The sequence below is a fragment of the Bos mutus genome, chromosome 4, assembly GCF_027580195.1.
Source record: "Bos mutus isolate GX-2022 chromosome 4, NWIPB_WYAK_1.1, whole genome shotgun sequence".
NCBI classification, from domain to species: domain Eukaryota; kingdom Metazoa; phylum Chordata; class Mammalia; order Artiodactyla; family Bovidae; genus Bos; species Bos mutus.
Genome location: NC_091620.1, coordinates 89,948,160 through 89,973,827, shown reverse-complemented (window position 1 = coordinate 89,973,827; position 25,668 = coordinate 89,948,160). Strand labels below are relative to the sequence as shown.

At 36.8% G+C, this 25,668-nt stretch overlaps 1 protein-coding gene across 1 annotated transcript in view; it reads right to left on the bottom strand.

Moving 5' to 3' along the window:
* TMEM196 (transmembrane protein 196) overlaps window positions 1–25,668 on the bottom strand; it is a 261,077-nt gene that overhangs the window by 119,445 nt on the left and 115,964 nt on the right. Inside the window, exon 2 of the transcript XR_011463902.1 lies at window positions 14,705–14,798. The gene's annotated coding sequence lies outside the window, so the exon portion shown is untranslated. The remainder of the gene's footprint in view (window positions 1–14,704; window positions 14,799–25,668) is intronic.

The following is a 25,668-nucleotide window of genomic DNA, read 5'->3' as shown; positions in this document are numbered from 1 at the left end:
GAAAACTGCTATGACATATGGTTACAAATCAGGTTCAAATATTACAACATATTAAATAATCCTCCTACCTATTTGCTTAAATTTCATTTTCTTCTGGGAGTAAGACTAATTTTTTTCTCTACCAGTAATTTTTGTGCTATTAAATTTAACATTGAAGCACAGAGGGGAAAAAACATTCTACCACAAATGTAAAATATGTATCTCTACAGATTTTGAAAAAATATATTTTTTTACAATAAAAACTATATAGCCTGGAGTCTTTGAGGGTCTAAGAAATAATGTTTGATTTGACTTTACTTTCATCAGAGTTCAGTCACCACAGTATTTATGCAAGAGCAGTGTAATGAGTAGATCAGTCAGTAAGGTTATTTGTTGAGTAAGATTCCAAATTAAAATTTTTGATTTCCTGTCCATAAAGAGAGGACACCAATAGTGTTGTGGAAATAATGGGTTGCTCTCAAAATTGGGCCACTGTGATAGTGATTATCATAGATCAGAATGGGGGAAATCAAATATCTAATTCTAATAAGTACAGCTTTATTAGAAAATCATTGCTTTCCTACTAACCAATAAATTCTGAAGATTGAATGCCAAAGATTTTATCCAATAAACTTATTCCTCTTAAAGTAATTTTTAAAAATGTGTCTGATAAGGGAACTGCAACTATTTCAGAAGAGTAAAGCTTATTTTAAGTATTTTCTACACATGTGGAGACATTTAAGTATATTAAGAATAGCTAAATTTGTTTAATTTCAAAAAAAAGAAATGGTGGGACTCAATGATAATATAACCACAACCAAATGATATGAAGAAGAAATAAACCTATGAAAACAAGACTCAATGATAAATTCTCTTCAATGAAGCTTGATAGATAAGAATTTTAGGAAAATATTAATCCATAGTTAACCTGTTCTATTTCCTTGCAAAGTTGCTGGCTGTCATTCACAGTAGCAAAACGGTCTTGATATCATTACACCACTATCTGTTTTACTTCTAACTTTCAAAGATCCTTGCTTTCTTTGAGTAGCCAACCATGACAGTAGCTTAGCATGAGATAATCCCAATGGTCATTTAATGTGGCTAATAATCCTGAATGATTTTGGCTTCTATTAGGATGACCCACGAAGCCATCAACTCCTGAAGGTCTGTCAACTAACAATATCCTATAAAGGAGCCACAGTACAATTCAAATTCCTCAAATACCTCCTGGGTGGCTGGTACAACTATTCCCCAGGCACCAGGACAGAAATGGGAGGGACCAAGTATGAAAATGAGCAATACACCCCATCTTTCCTTAGATTGTCCATAAGTCTTGTAAATGAAATAGGCATCTAAAAATAATAATGGTACAATGTGATATGCAACAATATGCAGAATTGTGTACAATTTTACAGAGTGAAGACTATGTTTAACAAGTCAGGGAGGCATGAAATCTTCAAAGAGAATCTTAAACATGTTTTAAATTGATGAATAAGAGTTTTGTAACCAACAGCCTGACAAAAGCTATTTAGAGAATAAGCAGCATTGACAAGGAATTGAAGAGGTGAGTATTCAGGGAACTAGCAATGTTTCAGTATTTCTAGAGTGTAAGAATAGAGACAAAGCCAATACTCAAGATTCATACTTTTTTGGCACACTAAAAAAATTACCTGGTTGGAAATTAGTCACTGAAGGTAATGTGAACCTGAAGGGGAGCAGAGAGGATTATGATCAGATCATCATTTCTGACAGCAGTTGGGATGATACACCCTAGGGAAGTGAGGCTGAAAGAAGATGAGCTGGAGTCCGCTGCAATGCTGTGGTGTCGGATGACAAGTGTTTGAAGTAAAGTAATAAAAGTGGGGATGTAGAAAAAGCACAAAATTTGAAATAAATTTAAGAAATTAAACTGACAGGACTCGGTGATTAATTGGCTATTGGAGTGGATTACAAAGGAGACAAATTCTAGAAAAATTCTTGGGAACTCTGTGTACTGTGTTAACAAGGAATTACTTTCTCCTGCTAGTAACAGATACCAGAAATAACTGTGGTTAAAGTAAGTAACAATTTATTTCTCTCTGCCTTGGGCCAAGTGTGAAGAAAGCACTCTCGGTCTAGACGATAGCTGTGCAGTGCTCACAGAGACCCAGACTCCTTCCACCTGCCGCTCCACGGTCTGTTTCTTCATTACAATTTGCATTGTCCAACACGAATGCCGGAGCTCAAGTACAATTTCCATATATTAAGCAAGGAGCAGAAAGTGAAAGACCCAGAATGAGCACAGCACAGCCTTTCCACTTCCTTTTAAGAGGCCCATAGAACACTCAACTAACAATGTCCACATTTATCTCTTTGGCCAGAACTTAGTGCATGGCCACACCATGTACTTAGTACATGGAAGTGTACTTTGTCTGAATACTTTGCCACTCTGACTGTTTTTAGTGTTCAGTGACCAAACAAGGAGGAGAAATAGGTGCTAGAAGGACAATTATTTTCTTTACAAATACCTTGTAATCAATAAGAAAAATTATAGTGAAAGAATATCAGGTGTGGGATACCGTTGGGGAGAGGAAGAGTTAATGCATTTACTTTTGGATATACTGAACATGGCACACTGTTGGTATTAAGGAATAGATGATTAATATTGGTCAGGTGTACAAATATCCAATGGAAAATCAATTCAATTTAAAAGTAGAAATAGCTATGGAGAAGGCAATGGCAACCCACTCCAGTACTCTTGCCTGGAGAATCCCATAGATGGAGGAACCTGGTAGGCCATGGTCCATAGGGTCACGAAGAGTCTGACACGACTGAGTGACTTCGCTTTCACTTTTCACTTTCACGCATTGGAGAAGGAAATGGCAACCCACTCCAGTGTTCTTGCCTGGAGAATCCCAGGGACGGGGAAGCCTGGTGGGCTGCCGTCTATGGGGTCACACAGAATCGGACACGACTGAAGCGACTTAGCCGCAGCAGAGAGAGCTATAATGACTTGAGAGTCATCTGACAGTATGAAAATATGGAACATAAGCCAAGTATTCCTAACCTCATCAATAGTACTGAAGTCAAAGACAGAAATAAACTGCAATTATGGAACTGGGTAAAAAAGCCACATTCTGGTATATTGCTATACCTCCCTAGAGCAGTGTTTTGTTTTGTTTTTTAATTGAATTTGAGGTGTCATAAGGAATATATAGAATATTCTCAAATACAAACCAGGCTGAGGTCAGTAATGTCTTGTACTCTTACAAAGGTATCATCACCATGAGCTTGGTTGAAATAGGATGCCCCTGACCCCCTTTTTAGATTGTGTTATTCCCAAAGATTAATAAGATTGATAGTCTTTGTACCTTTTTAAAAATGTCAATATGTATTTTTACAGCACCTATTACTAAGCTCATGGACTGAAGAAAAGGAAAATCAAAAGAGGATCTATGTTACTTGACAAACGTGACTCAACTTTTATCTTTATATCTGTCAGTACAGAAATGAAAATTAGTAGTCTGGTTCTTTGATATCTACACTCTTGTCAGAAACTTTTCCAAATCTATGGCATGTAACAACAAAGCAGACTTAAATCCCTCTCAGATATTGGAATTTCTGTTTAAAAAAAAAATCCCTACTATTTCAAAGAGCCAAAGCACTCTTTTTTCCCAAGTTGCATATTGAAGATACATGAATATATATTGTATATTTACATCTAATGAAAGAACAAGCCTATAATTATAGAGATGATTTTCCAGTGGAAACTATAAGATATAAAATTATAAACAGGTTTAATTGAGTCTGCTCCTTAATGGAACATTAAGCTTTGTATTATTTGAAAATTTTACAATAAAAATGCTTTGCATGTTAATTTTTTTGATAAGCTTCTTCAATGGACTAAATACAGTTTGTTCTCCTTATAATGTCCTAATTTTCAATTATGTTGCTTATTTTCTATAAATAAGTCTGATATAACAAATCCAAAAATCAGTACTTGGGTGCAATCTCAAAAACAACATACTGATCTCAGTTTGTATTCAAGGCAAACCATTCAGCATCACAGTAATCCAAGTCTATGCCCTAACTACTAATGCTGAAGAAGCTGAAGTTGAATGGTTCTATGAAGATCTACAAGAACTTCTAGAACTAAATCTGCCCCAAAATGTCCTTTTCAACATAAGGGATTGGAATGCTAAAGTAGGAAGTCAAGAGACACCTGGAGTAACAGACAAGTTTGGCCTTGGAGTACAAAATGAAGCAGGGCAAAGGCTAACAGTTGTGCCAGGAGAACACACTGGTCATAACAAACGCCATCTTCAAACAATACAAGAGACGACTCTACACATGGAGATCACCAGATGGTCAATACCAAAATCAGACTGATTATATTCTTTGTAGCTGAAAATGGAGAATCTCTGTACAGTAGCAAAACCAAGACCTGGAGCTGACTGCATCTCAGAACATGAACCCCTTATTACAAAATTCAGGCTTAAGTAGAAGAAAGTAGGGGAAAACACCAGACCATCCAGGTATGACCTGTCAAATCCCTTATAATTTTACACTGGAGGTGATAAATAGATTCAAGGGATTATTAGATCTGGCAGACAGAGTGTCTGAAACTTTATGGACAGAGCTTCATAACACTGTACAGGAGGAGAGGACCAAAAGCATACCTAAGAAAAAGAAATACATGAAGGCAGAGTGCTTATCTGAAGACACCTTACAAATATCTGGGAAAAGAAAAGACATGAAAGGCATAAGAGAAACGGAAAGATATACCCATTTGAATGCAGGTCAGTTCAGTTCAGTTGCTCAGTCATGTCTAACTCTTTGCGATCCCATGGGCCACAGCCTTCCAGGCCTCCCTATCCATCACCAACTGCCAGAAGTTGCTCAAACTCATCTCCATTGAGTTGGTAATGCCACCTACCATCTCATCCTCTGCCGTCTCCTTCTCCTCCTGCCCCCAATCTTTCCCAGCATCAGGGTCTTTTCAAATAAGTCAGCTCTTTGCATCAGGTAGGCACAGTATTGGAGTTTCAGCTTCAACATCAGTCCCTCCAATGAACACTCAGGACTGATCTCCTTTAGGATGGACTGGTTGGACCTTCTTGTAGTCCAAGGGACTCTCAAGAGTGTTCTTCAACACCACAGGTCAAAAGCATCAACTCTTCGCACTCAGCTTTCTTTATAATCCAACTCTCACATCCATACATGTCTAATGCAAAAACCACAGCTTTGACTAGATGGACCTTTGTTGGCAAAGTAATGTCTCTGCTTTTTAATATGCTGTCCAGGTTGGTCATAACATTCCTTCCAGGAGTAAGTGTCTTTTAATTTCATGGCTGCAGTCACTATCTGCAGTGATTTTGGAGCCCAGAAAAATAAAGTCAGCCGCTGTTTTCACTGTTTCTCCACGTATTTGCCATGAAGTGATGGGACCAGATGCCATGATCTTTGTTTTCTGAATGTTGAGCTTTAAGCCAACTTTTTCACTCTCCTCTTTCACTTTCATCAAGAGGCCCTTTAGTTCTTCTTCACTTTTTGCCATAAGGGTGGTGTCATCTGAGGTTATTGATATTTCTCCTGGCACTCTTGATTCCAGCTTGTGCTTCTTCCAGCCTAGCATTTCTCATGATGTACTCTTCAGAGAAGTTAAATAAGCAGGGTGGCAATATACAGCCTTGACGTACTCCTTTTCCTATTTGGAACCAGTCTGTTATTCCATGTCCAGTTCTAACTGTTGCTTCCTGACCTGCATACAGGTTTCTCAAGAGGAGGTCAGGTGGTCTGGTATTCCCATCTCTTTCAGAATTTTACACAGTTTACTGTAATCCACACAGTCAAAGGCTTTGGCATCGTCAATAAAGCAGAAATAGATGTTTTTCTGGAACTCTTGCTTTTTCGATGATCCAGTGGATTTTGGCAATTTGATCTCTGGTTCCTCTGCCTTTTCTAAAACCAGCTTGAACATCTGGAAGTTCACAGTTCACGTATTACTGAAGCCTGGCTTGGAGAATTCTGAGCATTAGTTTATTAACGTTTGAGATGAGTGCAATTGTGTAGTAGTTTAAGCATTCTTTGCATTGCCTTTGTTTGGGATTGGAATGAAAACTGACCTTTTCCAGTTCTGTGGCCACGGCTGAGTTTTCCAAATTTGCTGGCATATTGAGTGCAGCACTTTCACAGCACCATCTTTTAGGATTTGAAATAGCTCAACTGGAATTCCACCATCTCCACTAGCTTTGTTCATAATGATACTTCCTTAGGCCCAGTTGACTTCACATTCCAGGATGTCTGGCTCTAGGTGAGTGATGACACCATCATGATTATCTGGGTCATGAAGATCTTTTTTGTACAGTTCTTCTGTGTATTCTTGCCACCTCTTCTTAACATATTTTGCTTCTGTTAGGTGCATACCATTTCTGTCCCTTATTGAGCCCACCTTTGCATGAAATATTCCCTTGGTATCTCTAATTTTCTTGAAGAGATCTCTAGTCTTTCCCATTCTACTGTTTTCCTCTATTTCTTTGCACTGATTACTGAGGAAGGCTTTCTTATCTCTCCTTGCTGCTCTTTGGAACTCTGCATTCAAATGGGTATGTCTTTGCTTTTCTCTTTTGCTTTTCACTTCTCTCTTTTTTTTTCACAGCTATTTGTAAGGCCTCCTCAGACAACCATTTTGCTCTTTTGTATTTCTTTTTCTTGGGGATGTTCTTGCTCCATGCCTCCTGTACAATGTCATGAACCTCCGCCCATAGTTCATCAGGCACTTTGTCTACCAGATCTAGTCCTTTAAATCTATTTCTCACTTCCATTGTATAATCATAAGGGATATGATTTAGGGCATACCTGAATGGTCTAGTGGTTTTCCCTACTTTCTTCAATTTAAGTCTAAATTTGGCAATAAGGAGTTCGTGATCTGAGCCACAGTCAGCTCCTGGTCTTGTTTTTGCTGACTGTATAGAGGTTCTCCATCTTTGGCTGCAAAGAATATAATCAGTCTGATTTCGGTGTTGACCATCTGGTGATGCCCATGTGTAGAGTCTTCTCTTGTGTTGTTGGAAGAGGATGTCTGCTATGCCCAGTGTGTTTTTGGCAAAACTCTGTTAACCTTTGCCCTGCTTCATTCTGTACTCCAAGGCCAAACTACCTGTTACTCCAGGTGTTTCTTGACTTCCTACTTTTGCATTCCAGTCTCCTATAATGAAAAGGACATCTTTTTTGGGTGTTAGTTCTAGAAGGCTTGTAGGTCTTCATAGAACCGTTCAACTTCAGCTTCTTCAGCATTACTGGTCAAGGCATAGACTTAGATTACCATGATATTGAATGGTTTGCCTTGAAAACAAACAGAGATCATTCTGTCATTTTTGAGACTGCATCAAAGTACTGCATTTTGGGACTCTTTTGTTGACAATGATGCCAAAGAATAGCACAGAGAGATAGAAAGCCATCTTAAGTGAACAATGCAAAGAAATAGAAGCAAACAATAAAATGGGAGACTAGAGATTTCCTCAAGGAAATTGGAGATACCCAGGGAACATATCATACAAAGATGGGCACTATAAATGACAGAAATGGCAAGGACCTTAGGAGCAGAACAGATTAAGAAGACATGGCAAGAATATATAGAACAACTGTACAAAAAAGGTCTTAATGATGCAGATAACCATGATGATGAGGTCACTCACCTAGAATCAGACATCTTGGAGTGTGAAGTCAAGTGGGTCTTGGGAAGCATTACTATGATCAAAGCTAGTGGAGGTGATGGAATTCTAGCTCATGTATTTTACATCCTAAAAGATGCTGCTACCAAAGTGCTGTTCTCAATATGGCAGCAAATTTAGAAAACTTGGGCTTCCCTGGAGGCTCAGACGGTAAAAAAAAAAAAAAAAAAAAAAATCCTCCTGCAATGCAGGAGACGTGGGTTCGATCCCTGGGTTGGGAAGGTCCCCTGGAGGAGGGCATGGCAACCTACTCCAGTTTTCTTGCGTGGAGAATCCCCAAGGACAGAGGAGCCTGGCAGGCTGGAGTCCATGGGCTCTGGAAAGAGTTGGACACAACTGAGCAACTAAACACAGCACATACACAGCAGTGGCACAGAACTGGAAAAGGTAAGTTATCATTCCAATCCCAAAGAAAAGCAATGCCACAGAATGGTCAAACTATCTTACAATTGCACTCACTTCACATGCTCAGGGCTTCCCTCGTGGCTCAGATGGTAAAGAATCTGCCTGCAGTGCCGGAGACCTGGGCTCAATCCCTGGGTTGGGAAGATCCCCTGGAGAAGGGAAAGGTTACCCACTCCAGTATTCTGGCCTGGAGGATTCCATGGACTGTATAGTCTATGCAGTCGCAAAGAGATGGACATGACTGAACGACTTTCACTTCACTTCATTTCACATGCTCAAGGTAATGCTAGGGTTCAATAGTACATGAACTGAGAACTTCCAAATGTACAAGCTGGAACTAGAAAGGCTGAGGAACCAGAGATCAAATTTATAAAACCTTCTGGGTCATACAGAAAGCAAGAGAATTCCAGAAAAACATCTATGTCTTCTTCATCGATTATGCTAACGACTATGCTGTGTGGATCACAATAAAATGTGGAAAATTTTGAAAGAGATGGGAATACCAGACCACCTTACCTGCCTCCTGAGAAACCTGTGTGCAGGTCAAGAAGCTACAGTTAGCACTGGACGTGGAACAACAGACTGGTTCAAAATTGAGAAAGGAGTATGTCAAGGGTGTATATTGTCATCCTACTTATTTAACTTATAGGCTGAGTACATCATGCGAAATGCCAGGCTGGATGAAGCACTAGTTGGAATCAGTATTGCCAGGAGAGTTATCAGACATGTAGATGATATCACTCTAATGGCAGAAACTGAAGAGGAACTAAAGAATCTCTTGATGAGAATGAAAGAAAAGAGTTTAAAATAGCTGGTTTAAAGTTCAACATTAAAGAAAAAATATGAAGATCATGGCATCCAGTCCCATCACTTCATGCAAATAAATGAGGAAAATTGGAAATAGTGACAGATTTTATTTTCTTGGTTCTCAAAAATCACTGTAGACAGAAACTACAGCCACAAAATTAAGACACTTGCTCCTTGGAAGAAAACCTATGACAAACCTAGACAGTGTATTAAAAAGCAGATGAATGGATAAGAAAGCTGTGGTACATATACACAATGGAGTATTACTCAGCCATTAAAAAGAATATATTTGAATCAGTTCTAATGAGGTGGATGAAACTGGAGCCTATTATACAGAGTGAAGTAAGCAGGAAAGAAAAACACCAATACAGTGTACTAATGCATATATACGGAATTTAGAAAGATGGTAACGACGACCCTGTATGCAAGACAGCAAAAGAGACACAGATGTATAGAACAGTCTTTTGGACTCTGTGGGAGAGGGAGGTGGGGGGATGATTTGGGAGAATGGCATTGAAACATGTATAATATCATATAAGAAATGAATCGCCAGTCCAGGTTCGTTGCAGGATATAGGAAGCTTGGGGCTGGTGCACTGGGATGACCCAGAGGGATGGTATGGGGAGGGAGGTGGGAGGGCGGTTCAGGATGGGGAACACATGTACACCCGTGGCGGATGCATGTTGATATATGGCAAAACCAATACAATATTGTAAAGTAAAAAATAATAATAATTTTAAAAAAAACTATAAAAAAAAAACAGAGATGTCACTTTGTCAACAAGGATCCATATAGTCAAAGCTATGGCTTTTCCAGTAGTCATGTATGGATGTGAGATTTGGACCAAACAAAGCTGAGTGCCAAAGAATTGATGCTTTGGGTAGTGGTGCTAGAGAGGACTCTTGAGAGTCCCTCGGACAGCAAGGAGATATCCAACCACTCAATCCTAAAGGAAGTCAACCCTGAATATTCATTGGAAGGACTGATGCTGGAGCTCCAGTACTTTGGCCGCCTGATGTGAAGAGCTGACTCCCTGGAAAACACCCTGATGCTGGGAAAGATTGAAGGCAGGGAAAGAAGGGGATGACAGAGGATGAGATGGTTGGATGGCATCACCGACTCATGAGTTTGAGCAAACTCTGGGAAGTAGTGAAGGACAAGGAAACCTGGCCTGCAGCAGTTTATGGGCTTGTAAAGAGTCAGAGATGACTTAGCAACGGAACAACATCGAGAACAGGAAGTTTCAGATATGAAAGGTCAAAATTTGTTTAGGTTGGCTCTTAGACTTAAATAATTTAGTCTTTCAAAGATGTTTTGGTTTATCTGAATAAGCTAAATAACGGAAGAATCCAAATTCCATCTAAAGGCTTATTAAACATTGAAAATGCAAGAAATTTATTTTAAAATATTATTTTTCCCTGGTAATGATTCCTCGTTATGCTAGGATTAAAATTTATAGAGCTGAGTTACTGACAGTATAACTAGTGTTAATTTTCAAATATATTGAACTGGTCTCTGTGAATGAGTTAATAAAAAGGATATGTGTTTATATGTGTATAAATTCCATAACTTGGGAATTCAAACTATAAAGATATTTTTCCAGTTGTACAAGATAAATGCATTCCTTTGCTTACTTTCTATTCTGTTTACTATTGACTTTAATAATATTGGATAATCTGGTTATCCTTTAAAACGTTAGTGTCATTCTCTCATACTGGTAACTGGGTTTTACCACTCTTTTTAATAATAGAATCTCTTTGGTAACATCATACTCCAAGTTTTAATACTGCAGTATTTAAGGAATTAAATAGAATCCCTTTTTAAAACCCCACATAGAATTTGTAGTGGTTGAGTGCTTTAATTGCTGTATAATTTCCCTCCTAAGTAGATTCTTTCTAATCCTCAGTACCACATCCTAAATCCTTAGGCCTGTGCATTTTGGAAAGGGATACTCTATTATTTATTAAATGGCTTTTTAGGAGCTTTTCCTCAAATAGATGGTGAAACTAGATAAAATAGAAAAGGTCAAGAGAAAAATATTTTATTATACTCATCACTTATGAGCCCATGTGTTTACCCTTTACATAATTTTGGCTGAAAAAAATTCATATTCTGAAATACATAGTTAACTTCATGTAATTCAATGAAAATAACCTTAAAAGATAATAAAATAAGTCTCAATGTCCAGTACCATTTTAAACCTCAACTGAGTAGCATGCTTAGTTTAATTTTGTTGATAAATTCTGTGCTACCCTTTGGTTTCAAACCTTCTGACTAAAATTCAGTTCAGTTCAGTCACTCAGTCATGTCCGACTCTTTGCGACCCCATGAACTGCAGCATGCCAGGCCTCCCTGTCCATCACCAACTCCCAGAGTTTACCCAAACTCATGTCCATTGAGTGGGTGATGCCATTGAATCATCTCATCCTCTGTTGTCCCCTTCTCCTCCTGTCCTCAATCTTTCCCAGCATCAGGGTATTTTCAGATGAGTCAGCTCTTGGGATGAGGTGGCCAAAGTATTGGAGTTTCAGCTTTAACATCAATCCTTCCAATGAACACCCAGGACTGATCTCCTTTAGGATGGACTGGTTGGATCTCTATCTATCAGCTATTTTATTGCTTTATTGTCATAGTAACAAAGAATAAATATTAAGCATAGTTAACTTTTATTAACTAATCAAGGACTTAGTGTCATCATGCTATATTTTTACGTAGTCAGTCTCATGTGTTGTTGAAGGGCAAATGTAAAGTTTCACTACACTTACAAATGCCTATATTTAAAAAAAGAATTCTTGGATTAATTTGTTTCTTTTACTTTTGTCCCCTTGCCCGAAAATTAGAGACAAGAAACATTTCAATAAAATACCGTGGGACTTTCCTCGTGACCCAGTGGTTAAGAATCTGCCTGCCAATGGAGTGGGCATGGGTTCAATTCCTGGTCCAGGAAGATTCCACAGGCTGTAAAGCAACTAAGCCCATGCACCACAACTACTGAACCCGCACACTCTAGAGCCCGTGCTCTGCAGTTGAGAGAAGGCACTGCAAGAAGAAGCCAGCATACTGCAACAAAGAGCAGCCCCTGCCCACTGCAACCAGAGGAAGCCAGCTGCAGCAATGAAGACCCCACGTGGCCAAAGAGAAAATACATTTTTAATTAAAAAAAATAATTTCCTTTATCACTGAGTTTTACTACACTGGCATATATAACTGCAAATGAAATAATAGCATATAGTTTAAATACCTACAGTTATAGAATAATTATATACTTAAATTGAAGGGAAAATATTCACCTTCTGCTGAGCTTTATCTTAATGGCTTTTCCTTTGGTTTAGTAGAGTGGAATATTAATGGTATTTGCTGATCTATTTCTGCATCTTAATAGATGATGATCTATTAAGATTCATCATCCTTTAGATAGTCTTATGTATATTTCTCATATTTCAAGCTTGTTTGGAAGTTATAGGAAATGTAACAAACAGCAAGGCATTTAATATTGAATGTCCAGAATCCTACTTTGTCATACAAAACAAACTCAAGGGAAAAATTAGTTTGTCACATATAATAACACACTGCAAAGAAGGAAAATCAACATGCATAAATGCAAGACTTTTTACACAACAGATAGGTCCTGGAAGGACTAATTTGCTACAAGAGAAAGCAACACAAGAATAGCTGTCAGCTGAATATAGCACTTGAATTTCATTGCAGCCTTTTCTTGATACTCAATCTGTACTATAATTGAAAGTGAGAACTATCAGGGTTGAGAATTTTCCTCCTGACAGAAGCCTTTTTTTGACATCCCTGTTCATTCTACCTGAACTCTACACTTAACGCTTCTGTTGCTGCAATCCTCACAAATAGCTTTCAACCAGCTCTTCTTTCACTGGGCCTCAAATACAACGCTTTAAAATATTTTGAGCAAAAAATAGCATCATGTTTTGTTTTTATCTTCATTTAGAATATAAAGTATAATCTTGGAGTCATTTAGGTAAATAGTTTCAGGAATTCTTTTTAACATATTTTCAGAGACTCCCATTTGTTTTGAATCAATTACTCCTCCAATTACACAGCATCCTCATTAAAAGATCATCACAAGGGAAAACAATTTGATCCTATTAGAATCCACAGATTCAAAACAGGAAACTCTGTGTTGAGTAAATAAAAGATTATGTGTCAGGCTATTTTTCATGCATAGGGAATATACATTTTCAGCATTTTACAAATGAAACCACAGATCTGAGAAGATGAAATCAGTTTCTTTTCTGAGTTCAGTCTTTTAGTAATCAAGCAGTTTTCATATTATTAAATGCATGCCTGAAGAAAACACCAACACCTTGAAAGAATTCTGCGTGTTGGGCGTACAATGAGACTGTGCATTTTCTGAGAATCAATTGAAAGAGAGAATACAAGACTTCATTATATTAAAATATTTCCAGCCTTTCTCTCAAGGCAGAGAAAAGGAAGAGTAAAGTTATCATGAAACCAATATTTGAAATTGGAGCTGATGAAAAAGTCAAGAATTGTGCTCTTTAGCATGTTTTTCAACTTAGGATTTTCATTCCATTTAACACTAAACTTTCCTCCTTTCTAAATTCCTTTACATTATTATATAAATACAAAATAAAAGAATAACTACCATATTTGAAAATGTAGAAGACTATTAGTTAAAACTTCGAAGGCTAAAATAATGAAGATAAAGTATTGATTATAGGATGCTTACACTTAAAATATAATTGGTATGAATTAGCAAACATGTAAATTCAAGTGCAAAATTTAAATCCTTTGGGCTTTTTTTTTTTTTTTGTAAAGGACTGATCTAATTTGCCAACATGTTTTTAAGATGAATATATTCTGTGAATGGGCAAACATTTGTTTAATGACTTTTGCTTATTGGAAGCTAGTAAACATTTTAGAGTATTTCTGCCATCTCAGTTACACCTATGAAGGTAGCAGGAATGGAGTTACAGATGTTTCATTTATGACTTCCTGCAGGAACACATCCCCTGGGATCTATAGGATCAATGTAATCCAAGGTCATCTCAAATATAATGCTGTACTTGTGGTCCAAGGATGGAGACTGCAGAGGAACCAGATAACAGGACATTTATACACCTTTGACCTTATTTAATGGAATCTTGTTGGATTGCAATATGATAGGAAGAATCACCACTGAAATGACACCAGGAAGCATTTTGTAATATCAAGGCTTTAAAAATCTTTTCTTGCCTTTCCCTCATGGAATGGAAATTTACCATTTGGTCAATGAAAACCCTTAGAGTTTACTTGTCTGTGTCTGGTTCATAATGTTGTGGAACACCGGGCAGTCACTGCTACATGGAGAGGACCCCACGACGGGTAGGAGAAAACAGCCAAAGCAGAAACAGTGAGCATCTATTGCAGGATGTGGTGGAGACAGACAATCGTGACCATATCTAAGCTGTGGTGATTCAACCAGTCCTGGAAGAGGAACAGCCATCTGCCTCAGGCACACCTCCCGCACAGTCAGGCAAGCCAATCAGAGACTGGGAGACTCCTCAGCCTGCTTCTTAGACTTAGCATCTAGTTAGTTAGTATCTAGTCCTAACTAGATACTTCCTCTCCACACCACACAAGTAACATACACCACCAAATACAACAAAAGAGAAACATTCTTTTTTCCCTTTTGATAAGAACTATTCTTAACAGAAAACCACATAACATCTAATAGGTACTTACATGACGGTAACAAAATTGCAGACTTTCCTTCATAAGGATTCAGAAAGCAGTGGGCAAAAAGACCAAACCAATCATTTTAAACTGACCTGATCCAGTTGGCTGTCCATCAACTGGTGACTTTCAGAGATCACAGTTAAGTGTTCGCTGAACAGCATCTGGTTATCTGGTTTACCAGGTGGTCTGTTAAAATAAAAATTTAGACCAAATATACCACATTTATTAATAAGAAGATACAAAACACACAACATGCTTTTGCAAAGTTGGGGATGTTATTTTCTGTCCTTAGGCACACTGACAAGAATGTACACATCTGACAGCAGAGTCAGCCTAGTTTTCATTGGGTTTGATTACAGTCTTCTTTATAACAAAGACCTTGCACTATGTAGAGTTCTAGTATCATGTTTTACTCTAAAGATGTTCAGCACTTGAGAAAATGGGGCATTTACATATTGTTCATGCCAGAGATATGTTGCCACTCTGATGACCTCCACACATGTACTCCATATTTGTGCCACAGCACTGTGAAACAAATTACCAATCAAATATTATACAAAGATTACACAGTATTAAAGAAGGGAAATGTATTCTAAGTAATCAAATGAAATAAGTCCAATATATAATGAACATTTTATAATATCAGAGAGATTGAAGTGTTAATTTACTCTATAAATCTATCAGAGAATCATCTGAGCTCAAGAAACAGTGCCTCAGTAAAAAAAAAAAAAAATCAATTTTAAATATGCAATAGATACCTTGAAGAATTTATTACATACTATGGAAATTAAGCCAATGAACTAAAAGGGAAGTTAGAGGAATTCTCTCAGACACAGCAGAAAAGAAGAAAGAGACAAATAAAAGCAAAAGAGAAGAAACACAAGAAATTCAATATATATGCAATATGAAATCCAGAATATAAATATAGAGTGATTTCTAATATTTAGGGAATAAAAATTGCCAGTTGTTTTATTTATTCAAAGTTATTCATGCTTATAATTAGATTAAAGTAGTTTAATTTTAATGCAGAATTTAAATGGTTATCACTCTAGATCCATGTTGTCCAATGTGGGAGCCACATGGCACAATTATCTACTGAGCACTTGAAATAAGTCTAGTCTAAATGGATACATGCTATAAATATAAAATCCACACTGATTTCGAAGACTGAGTATGAATACAAGACTATAAAATATTGTTAATTTTTTACCATTTATTACGTGTTGAAATAATTATGTTTGATATATTGAGTTACACACATGATTACTAAAATTTATTCATCTGTTTCTTTTTACTTTTTCAATGTATCTATTAGAAAATATTTTTACTGGATGGTGTTGCTCTAGACAGTGCTGACTTGCCTTGGAAACATTCTGTTACTTTTATTTAGAATTACTTTCAAAATCTTGAGGCACATTCCCAGGAAACTTTAGAAGCAAATCTCACTTGAATGTGAACTGGATATTGGAAAATAGTCAGAAGGCATTTTGAACAAAGCTTGTTAAGTAAGGTGGCGATGAATTTAGACAACACATTAGCAATCAAAAACAAGGGCCCGGAACTAAACACTGGGTCTTCTAATTTGGGATGACTCATCATTTGGATTGTAGTATATCACTTCAGACTTCAACTTTCTTTTTTATAAAATGAGAAGTCTCACAAGCATATTTTGAAGGCTGTGTCACTTCTCTTTGTAATTTTATAAATAATTTACATTGGCCTTAACTGTATAATACTGTGGAATTGGTTTTGGAATCTGCTGAAATACCTAAAGAATTATGTTAACTCTGTTCGCATCTATTAATGGCAGTATTCTCCACTGAGAACAGAGACTTTAACTATGGTAACACAAGCCAACTAAGGAAAATATTTTCTACTATTTCTTTACCCTTACACGTTTGATTTTGCTGGGTCCTTTCTTTGTTTAAAAAAAAAAAAAAAGAATGTTTAAAGCTTACGTATAATCAAACACTAAACCTAAATTCACTCCTATAATGACTCTTTACATTTCACAAAATAGTTACTGCAAATTCCTTTTTTTAATAATCTGCATTAAAAGGCATTTCTTTGCATATAAGTTATTGAACTTATATAATTATACTCTTCTTTGTCTTATATTTTGATAATTGTTTCTTTGATGACTTTAATTATAGGCACTTCAGTAAGAACTGAAAGTAATAACATCATTTCAACTGGTATTTTGAGAAAATCTTTCAAAACTAGATGAATGGATTTTAAAGGTAATAAATCCTTTGGTCTTTTTCCATGTGGTTCTGGCAGACTTCGTAATATGAAAATAAATAAAATTCTTTTACTGCAAATATATCTGTTATGTCTCTGAGCAGGAATGTGCCTTTTAATGAAACACTGAATGTGCATATGCTGGTCTAGTCAAATAACCTAAGGGTAAAAATACATATTAGGTCATAACCTCAAATGTTCTAGAGTTTTCTCCTGCATTTTCAATGAAGTCTACTACAATCACATTTTTTCCCCAAGCACCCTTGGGAAAATGCTATATTCTTTAGTTGCTCTGTGTGTGTTTTACATATTTGGGGCCGTTCCAAGGTATTTTCATAATCCACTGGGTAACACGGTCAGTTCACACTGAATAAAAATTGTCCAAGCCATTTCTTAATGAATTAATTCATTTATTAAATGTTAAAGACATGTTAGTTGTGGATACAGTAACAGGTATTGTATCTGTTACCTAGGCTTCTTAAATGTTGAAGACAAATTTAAGTTCTATCTCTATGTGATCATTCAGCAATTTGGGAAAACAAGTCTTAGCACACAGTAAGGACTCAAGAAATATTTCTTGAATGAATGAGTCATTGAACCATGTTGTAATAACATAAATAATTAATGTTTATTAAGTTCCTGTTCTGCACCAATGTGTAAGAACATGTAATTAAATACTCATAACAACTCCATAATACACACACACACACACACACACACACATAAAACTCTAATTTTCTAAATGAGGAAAGGTGGCTCAGAGCAGCTGGACAACTGACTATGGCCACTAAGCCAGTAAATTATGGTGCTGGGATTTGAACCCAGGTCCAAAAAAACTACAAAGACTGTAACACTCTCATTCGAACACCACTGTGTTTTGAATTTGCGGTTCATTTTCAAGACAAAGCCATGTATGATCCTGCTGGCTATAAATCACACTGTCAACATTCAGGGTTGAGAATAAAGTGTGATCACCAGATGGGCAGACAGGGAAGAATGGACGCAGAGCAAGTTCAGTTCCCCAGGCAGGCCGTTTTACCCAGTGTTAGTGACCACGAAATACTGATGCTAGTTTTATAGTTTACACAACTGAACATGCATAGGAAATATACTGTGGCATTTGCTATTGCTGTTCTAACAAAAGACCACAGACTTCATGGCTTAAAAGAACACAAAGATATTACTTTACAGTTCTTTGGGATAGAATTCCTAAAATCAAAGTGTCAGGTGCATTTCTTTCTGGAGGCTGGAGGCTCTGACTTCTCAGTTTCTAGAGGCTGCCCTGCATTCCTTGGCTTTTGGCTTCCTTTCTCTATCTTAAAAGCCAGCAACAATGGTTTGAGACCTTCTCGTATTTCTGATTCTGACTTTGTTTCCATTGTCACATATCTTTCTCTGATTTATTCTGCCTCCTTTCTCCACTTTAAAGCCCCTTGACATTATTGGATTTGTGTGGATAATCCAGTATAATTTACCTATTTGGAGATCCTAATGAAAATCACATCTCCAAAGTCCCTTTGACATGGAAGGCAGCATATTCACAGGTTTCAGGGATCAGCACATAGACATCTTTGGGGAGATCATTATTTTATCTAACATACATATTAGATCAAGTATCAGAGTCCTTCACTATCAGTATTTAGTATTACTACCAGTATTCACTATCACTACTCAGTATCCTTGACTATTTATATCGTGTTGCTTTAATTTATAAGCGGTTGAAACTTGGTTACCTGAAAAACACACTGAGATTCTGAGATTTTTGCTGGAAGCATTCCTAGGATCAACATCATTTAGTGAGTGAAGAACACAGGATGCATGGTGAACTGTGATCCAATTACAACCAAGGTCTTGGACCATCCCCACAGGGAGCTGGGGATTCAGGGTTGTCTCACTTTGAGGCAGAGAGTTTGGGACTTGATGCCCTACATTGACCAGTCACTGGATAGAGGCTGCCTCTCCAACCCTCCCGAGAGCAGGTGTGGCCTTGGATGCGTCAACATCAACAGAAGGACTTGGTTGACCGCCCCAAGCAGCCAAGATTCCCAGTGCCTGAAAGGCAGAGAGCCTCCATCCTGAACGGGTGCTGCGCAGCATCTACTTCAGAAGCTAAACCGATTCAGGTGCCATGCTTAGGCCGCCATTCATTATTATAGGAAAATCCAGGGCAAAATGCTTTGAGTTAAATATAGTCACCAAAGATCAATAGAAAGAACCCAATATCCATAAATTAAGTTGAATTTAGTTTCTTGTTCTTCCTTGGCATAATCTATTCCCACAGGCACAGTTTATTATTTTTCCTCTTTTTTTTCCCTAGCTGCAAAGTGCCACTTGAAATAAAATGATGTCTTTTACCAGTGCTTATGTGTTCAATTAGAAAAGTATTTAGTGATAGGCACTTTTCCAAAACAATAAGAACAACAAATATCGATTTCATTGTTGCAATTAATCACTTGTATTTAAATTATGAAAATGTGTTATCATGTTCCCTCCAGGATGGTTATTTGGATATTAAAGGGAAAAATGTTCTTAATGCTATATTACCTTGGATTTCTTATTTAATTCCACCAAATGTCCCCCTTTCTATAGAGAAAAGGACAATAGTTGTTTTCCATGCAACTGAGAGAAGAAAAATTATTTCATCCTTCTTTGCCTACACAGCTATACCTCTGTGAAAGCAGCAGGAAACAGCAGGAATAGAACAAGAATAGAGTTTCAGTGAACTGATGTCTGTTTGATTCACTACCAAAAAGGGGAAAAAATATACTCAATATCTTTATAATTTTTGAATCAGAAAAATTAAGGCCTGATTTCTTAAAAGCATAACTATATCAGCAGTTTTGTAGCCCATGGGGCAGTTTTAGGTCATTCTGCTATTATCAGTGCAAAGGGGGTAGTTGGGTAGAAAACAAAGTAAATTGTTATGTCAGAAAAAAAAAATCCCCATAAAGACTTCTCATGCTCAACTTTCATGATGAAGTCAAACATTCTTGACATTCTAGGTAATCAATGATTCACTGATTTAAAAAAAAAATTGTGTGGGTGATAAGATATGAATCATTTTAAATCCCTTTACTATTTACAAAGAAAAGGAAAAAAATATTCATCTGTCTTCTTCCATTCTCTCATGGGTAAGTTTTATGCTAAATATCATAGCAATATGACATTACAACATACAAAAGTATATTCATTTCCTAGGTCTTTTGCAACAAAGTATTTCAGGCTTAAAACCACAGAAATTTGTCACACAGTTCTGAAAGCTAGAAGTCCAAAACAATGGTGTCAGTTGGGTTGGTTCCATCATAGAACCCTGAGACTTTGCCCCATGCCTCTCTCTCAGCTTCTAGGGACATCCAGTGATCCTTGGCACTCCATGTTTTGCAGATGCGTGACTCCAATCTCTACCTCAGTTTTCACGTGGTGTTCTCCCTTTGAGTTTTTATGTCCAAATTCCCCTCTTCTCATCAGGGCACCAGTTGTGTCGATTGAGGTGCATCCTAATGACCTCATCTTAACTTGATTACATCTGTAAGGACCCTATTTTCCTATACTGTCAAACTCACAGCTACTGAGAGCTAGGTCAGCAACATCTCTTTTGGAGGGGACACAATTCAATTCATAACAAAACAGAAAGCTTGACCAGTAGAGTTAAACATGTAGAGAAGACTAGAGGTTTCAAATCCAGTAAGGGGAAGAGGATGCTCTAGTTAAAGCCTTGCTCCTTATATATAGTGTAGCTTGCAGACCAGCAGTTTGGGGGACACCAGAGAACTTATCAGACATGCAGACTCTCAGTCCTCATCCCAGACCTACCAAATCAGAATTTGATTTTAACAAAATCCTTCATTTGTTCAAATGCACATATTTGGTTTCAGATACATACTCTAAGGCCCACAGTTTAGAACTTTATTAGATGCATAATAGAATTAACCAATGCCTCTAGTACACCATTTACGACTTTTCATCTAGCTGCAAAATCATCTCTAGGTTACTTACGATACATAATGCAATGAAAATGCTACATAAATAGTTGCCAGCACACAGAAATTTGTAATTTTGCTTTTTGGAACTTTCTGGTTTCATGGTTGGTTGAATCTATGGATGTGTAACCTGTGAATATGAAGGGCAAAGTGTACCTGCTTTGGGAGTTGGGGGAAAAGCTTTTTCTGCATGACTCCATTGTGAACTGTGATACTCATGCTATGGACCTATTTTATTCTGTGTGCTTCCCATATGCACTGTGGGCACGATCTGAAGGCATTGCACTCATGCTTCCACACAGTTTTGTGTACTTGGAGGTAACAGCCAAAAACAAGACTCTGCTGCTGCTGCTAAGTTGCTTCAGTCGTGCCCGACTCTGTGTGACCCCATAGATGGCAGCCCACCAGGCTCTCCCGTGCCTGGGATTCTCCAGGCAAGAACACTGGAGTGGGTTGCCATTTCCTTCTCCAGTGCATAAAAGTGAAAAGTGAAGCAAATTGTTTTGCTTATATTTTTCTCTTCATATAGGCATAAGAGTGATACATGATTAAAAATTCATGTCTAAATACATTCAAAATATTTTTTAAGGATAATATAAAATGCTAAGAGATACCGAATTATAGTTGAACCAGCAGTGCCTTTTTTTTAAGGAATATATAAAATGATAATTTGTCTATAGTCAATAATATATTAATTTGATAAAATAAACATTATCAACTGTATAATTGAGATCTATTTAAATATCATACCACCGATAATAAAAAATGTTATTTCATATGAACAAAAATGTATAATTATAAGACATAAATTGTACCAATTATCATAGTAAACATATTAAGGCTATATGAAACATGGACTCGTACACTTACAAAAGCAAAATTTAGAGGCTAGATTAATGTCATTTTAATGTTAGATTAAGCTGTTTTCAAATCATGGTTTAAAAAAAAAAGGAATCTAGAAAATCTTCTCATCAGTCCTTGAAATTATTTTTTTCTTTTAGTTGCTTATCGAGTCATTCCCTTTATAAACATAGGAGTTATTTTAGGTGCCTGGAAATAGAGGCTTAACTAATCATCTGTAATTGTTTCCTGCTAATACTGAATACCAAGAACTGACAGCAAAAGAAAATAAAAGCGTTAATATGTTCAAAGAGCCATGATTTAGCTACAGTTTGCAAATACATTTGTGGAGCAAAGTTGTGCCATTAGTATTTAATTTCCAGAAGCTGAAATTCCAGGGTTGCCTCACTGGTTCATTATAGATTTACATATGTTACATACTTGGGCCCATTTGAAAGGCATTTGATTATTATTCAGAACTTTGCTTTTTAAGGCATAATTTGTTGGTAAAAATATGGAATAGCTAAAATGTTACGTTTCTAACATTTCTATTGCCTTTTTAAATGTTCAAACCTAAACATAACACTACATCTATTTATGCTTTCCCCTTACCTTCCCCAATGTGTCAATTCAAAACCAAAATGTTCTTCTTATAAAACTTTTATTAGTGATTCTTACAGACAGAAAGTCCCTCACACCTAGCTAAGAGTTTAGAAATGGACCAATCTGAATTTCACTCCAAGATTAAGCATTCAGTTAGTTGTAAAGTCTTAGATATGTTATTTAGTGGGGTTTCCCAAGTGGTGCTAGTGGTAAAGAACCCACTTTCCAATGCAGGAGTCATAAGAGACACAGGTTCAATCCTTAGGTCAGGTAAATCCCCTGGAGGAGGGCATTGTAACACTTCAGTATTCTTGACTGGGAAATCCCATGGACAGAGAAACCCGTCAGGCTATAGTCCACGTGGTCAGCGAGAGTCGGACGCAACTGCAGAATAACACACATGCACACGACCCTCTAAGCGCCTGTAAAATGGAAACATTAACTATCTTATAGAATAATAAGTATGTATATCTTATACATCTAATATAGCTAACTTTCAAAAAATAGTAGCTATTTTTTATTATAGCTCAAATGAAAAACATGTATGCCTTCAAGTACATATACAGATAATTTTAGGTATCAGTTTATCAGTAAAATGTAAGCTTTATAAAGGTAGAGATTATATTATTTTTTCTCTCATATTCATGACTTCAACATTAGGTGCATGGTATATACATGATCAACTTTTTGTAAGGAATGAATGAGTGAGTATTTAGACCTAATGAAGTGAGTATGTGATGGAAGCTGAACAGGTAACAAGAGCAATTTCTGCCTCTGCAGTGAGCACATTACCTAAATGAACAATTTTGTCTTTTCTTTAGTTTACCTATTTATACAGAGATCTGTGCCCCAGAAAGTTCTTATGATTCAGTTCAATTACTGAGTGAGCAAGCTTTTCTTCAGTGATGGAAGGTATAGAATGAACTTTAAATAGTAGCATTACCCTGGGACAGTCACAGCCCTGTGGCGACCTCTGTCTGTAAAATGACAGATCTGAACTAAATCATTGGCGCTAAAATATTTTCTTAGAAGAAATGTTCTAAAAAATAATCCCTTGGGCACTATGCTAGATAAAACTGATAAAACCAGAACCAGTGCATGAAATGGGTGTATGTTTCTACATGTGTATGGGAGTGGGCCTTTGTGCCCCCAGGAGAGGTAGAAAGTACAGTCTATTAAGCATCCTTTAAGTCACACTTCCCACCTCCTACTCCCACCCACCTTGAACACACACACAAACCTATTAGCCTCTGAGATAACTCCAGGAAAATGCTAGAAATTCACTGACCAAACTTTGGAAATGGATAGGCTAAACACCAGCTTCTACTCCTGCCTTATTGTTCCGTAATACTGTGATTCTGAAGTTCAGAAGACCCTGCATTCTTATCTTCACCCATCACTTTCTGAAACTGAGACAAATAAAAGAAAAGAATAGCGTTGCAGAATCCCCCTCAGCTTCAGGGCATTGTGGTAGAGGTAAATCAGGAAACATTGAAACAGGACAATGAACGGAGCCTGAAACTGGGCTCATTGGTGTCTAACAGGTCTGTGCTCCTAACTGGCTCAAGCCTGGGCTAACAGTCTGTGCTCCTAAATGGCTCAAGCTCAGACTGAGTCAGACTGTTTATATCTATTCCGTGTTATCACTTTTACAACTTCATCTTACGTAACCAATCAATAGATTTAGAACAGACATCTTTTAAACTCATGGTGTGACTGAATTGACCAGATGTTCAGCTGAATTGACAGAGCTGTTTCTAGTATAATGTGGACGCAGCCTGAGAGTCAGTGAAAGGTGACAGAACTTTGACTTTTCCTTGTCCAGAGATAGAAAAGGCAAAAGGAGGAGGAGGCAGGGAAAATGCAAGAGAAGGATAGGTAGATGAAGAATCAGCAAGGGAGCAATCAGCAGCCTACACAGGAGTCCCAGATACAATACTTGATTTCAAGGGAACCTCTCTCTAGTTTAACCTTTCTCTATTTTAAAACTTATTTTAAAATGAAGAATTGTTGAACAGAGATTATATGAGGCAGATAGAAGGAGAGGCTAATTTAAGACTAAAACATGAAAACTACAGCAATTAATATATTGTTCATCACTAAGAATAAGATAATCTTCCTTGTCACTATGTATAATTAATTTTGATTCTCTGATGTTTCATGTATATATCAGTACTAACTTTTAATATAAAGCAAAAAGAAAGCCAAATTGTTGGGAAATGTGCTAATATCACACATGCATGCATATATATATACATGTGTAAACATGTAGTCTATTCCAAAGCCAAGGAAAATTTCTTCATGGCATTCTTTCAGCATGCTATCTGACCAATATAGTTCATGCATCAGTGGGTCCTGGTTACTCTGGAAGGAGTTGTTTCTACTTGGTTTTAAATTCCACTTTGTTTCACTGTAAGTGAACAAAACCACCTTATTTGTTTTTCTAAAAGGGCTGACTTTTTTTTAGCACAGTAAAAAAAATGTAGATTCAAGCATGGGGATTTTCTTGAAGAAAAACTGATGAATATTCGTGCAAAGACTGAAGAATATAAAATATGAAATGTCAACTTTCCTAAAAGTCATGGGATAATTTTTGTGGAAGGATATTATATTACTTAAAAAAAAAAAAAACCTCCAGAAAAACCCCAACAACACCACAGAAGCGAGTGATATATTTAATGCCACTGATAAATTATGATTCTTCTAGACAAACATGAGGAGGGAACTGGTATGCTACTTTGAATTATTATCAGTTATGGTATATTTATAAAGTGATAGTGATAGTAAGAAAGAAATTAAAAAAACACTAAAACATAGTCTAAAATATCCTTCTCCACTTTGTTTTCCCTCATAGCACTTATAACCCTTGTGCCTTATTATTTCTAAGATCATTTAAACATTTTTGTTTTGTTTTCTCTCTTTTAACTATAAAATAGGTCTCTTATTATAATATTAATAAAAATTTATTGTTTTGTTCACTGCTGTACCCCTGACAATCTTTTTAAGAGCTGGCACTAATAGGTTATAAATATTGGCAGAATGAATGAACTGGTATGTGGCAATATGTGCCAAGAGATACCGAGTCAGTTTACTTGAGTATAAAGAGAAAATCTTTTTGATATCACAGCAAAAAGACGAAGCTAACCATGATAGTGAACAAAAATTCATCTGGATTCAAATCCAAAGGAACTTTCAATGCTGGAAGGCTATGGAGAGATGCCATTGGAGAAAAAATGAGTTCGGAATGTGATAAAGATATATAGCTTATATAAGGCTAACTCTCCTACAAATAATTATAAAATAATATATAAACCAAGTTGAAGGCACTTTAGAATGTCCAAAGGCAGGGAGCATCATGGAATATTTCAACTTTTGAAAGAATAAATGGCCAC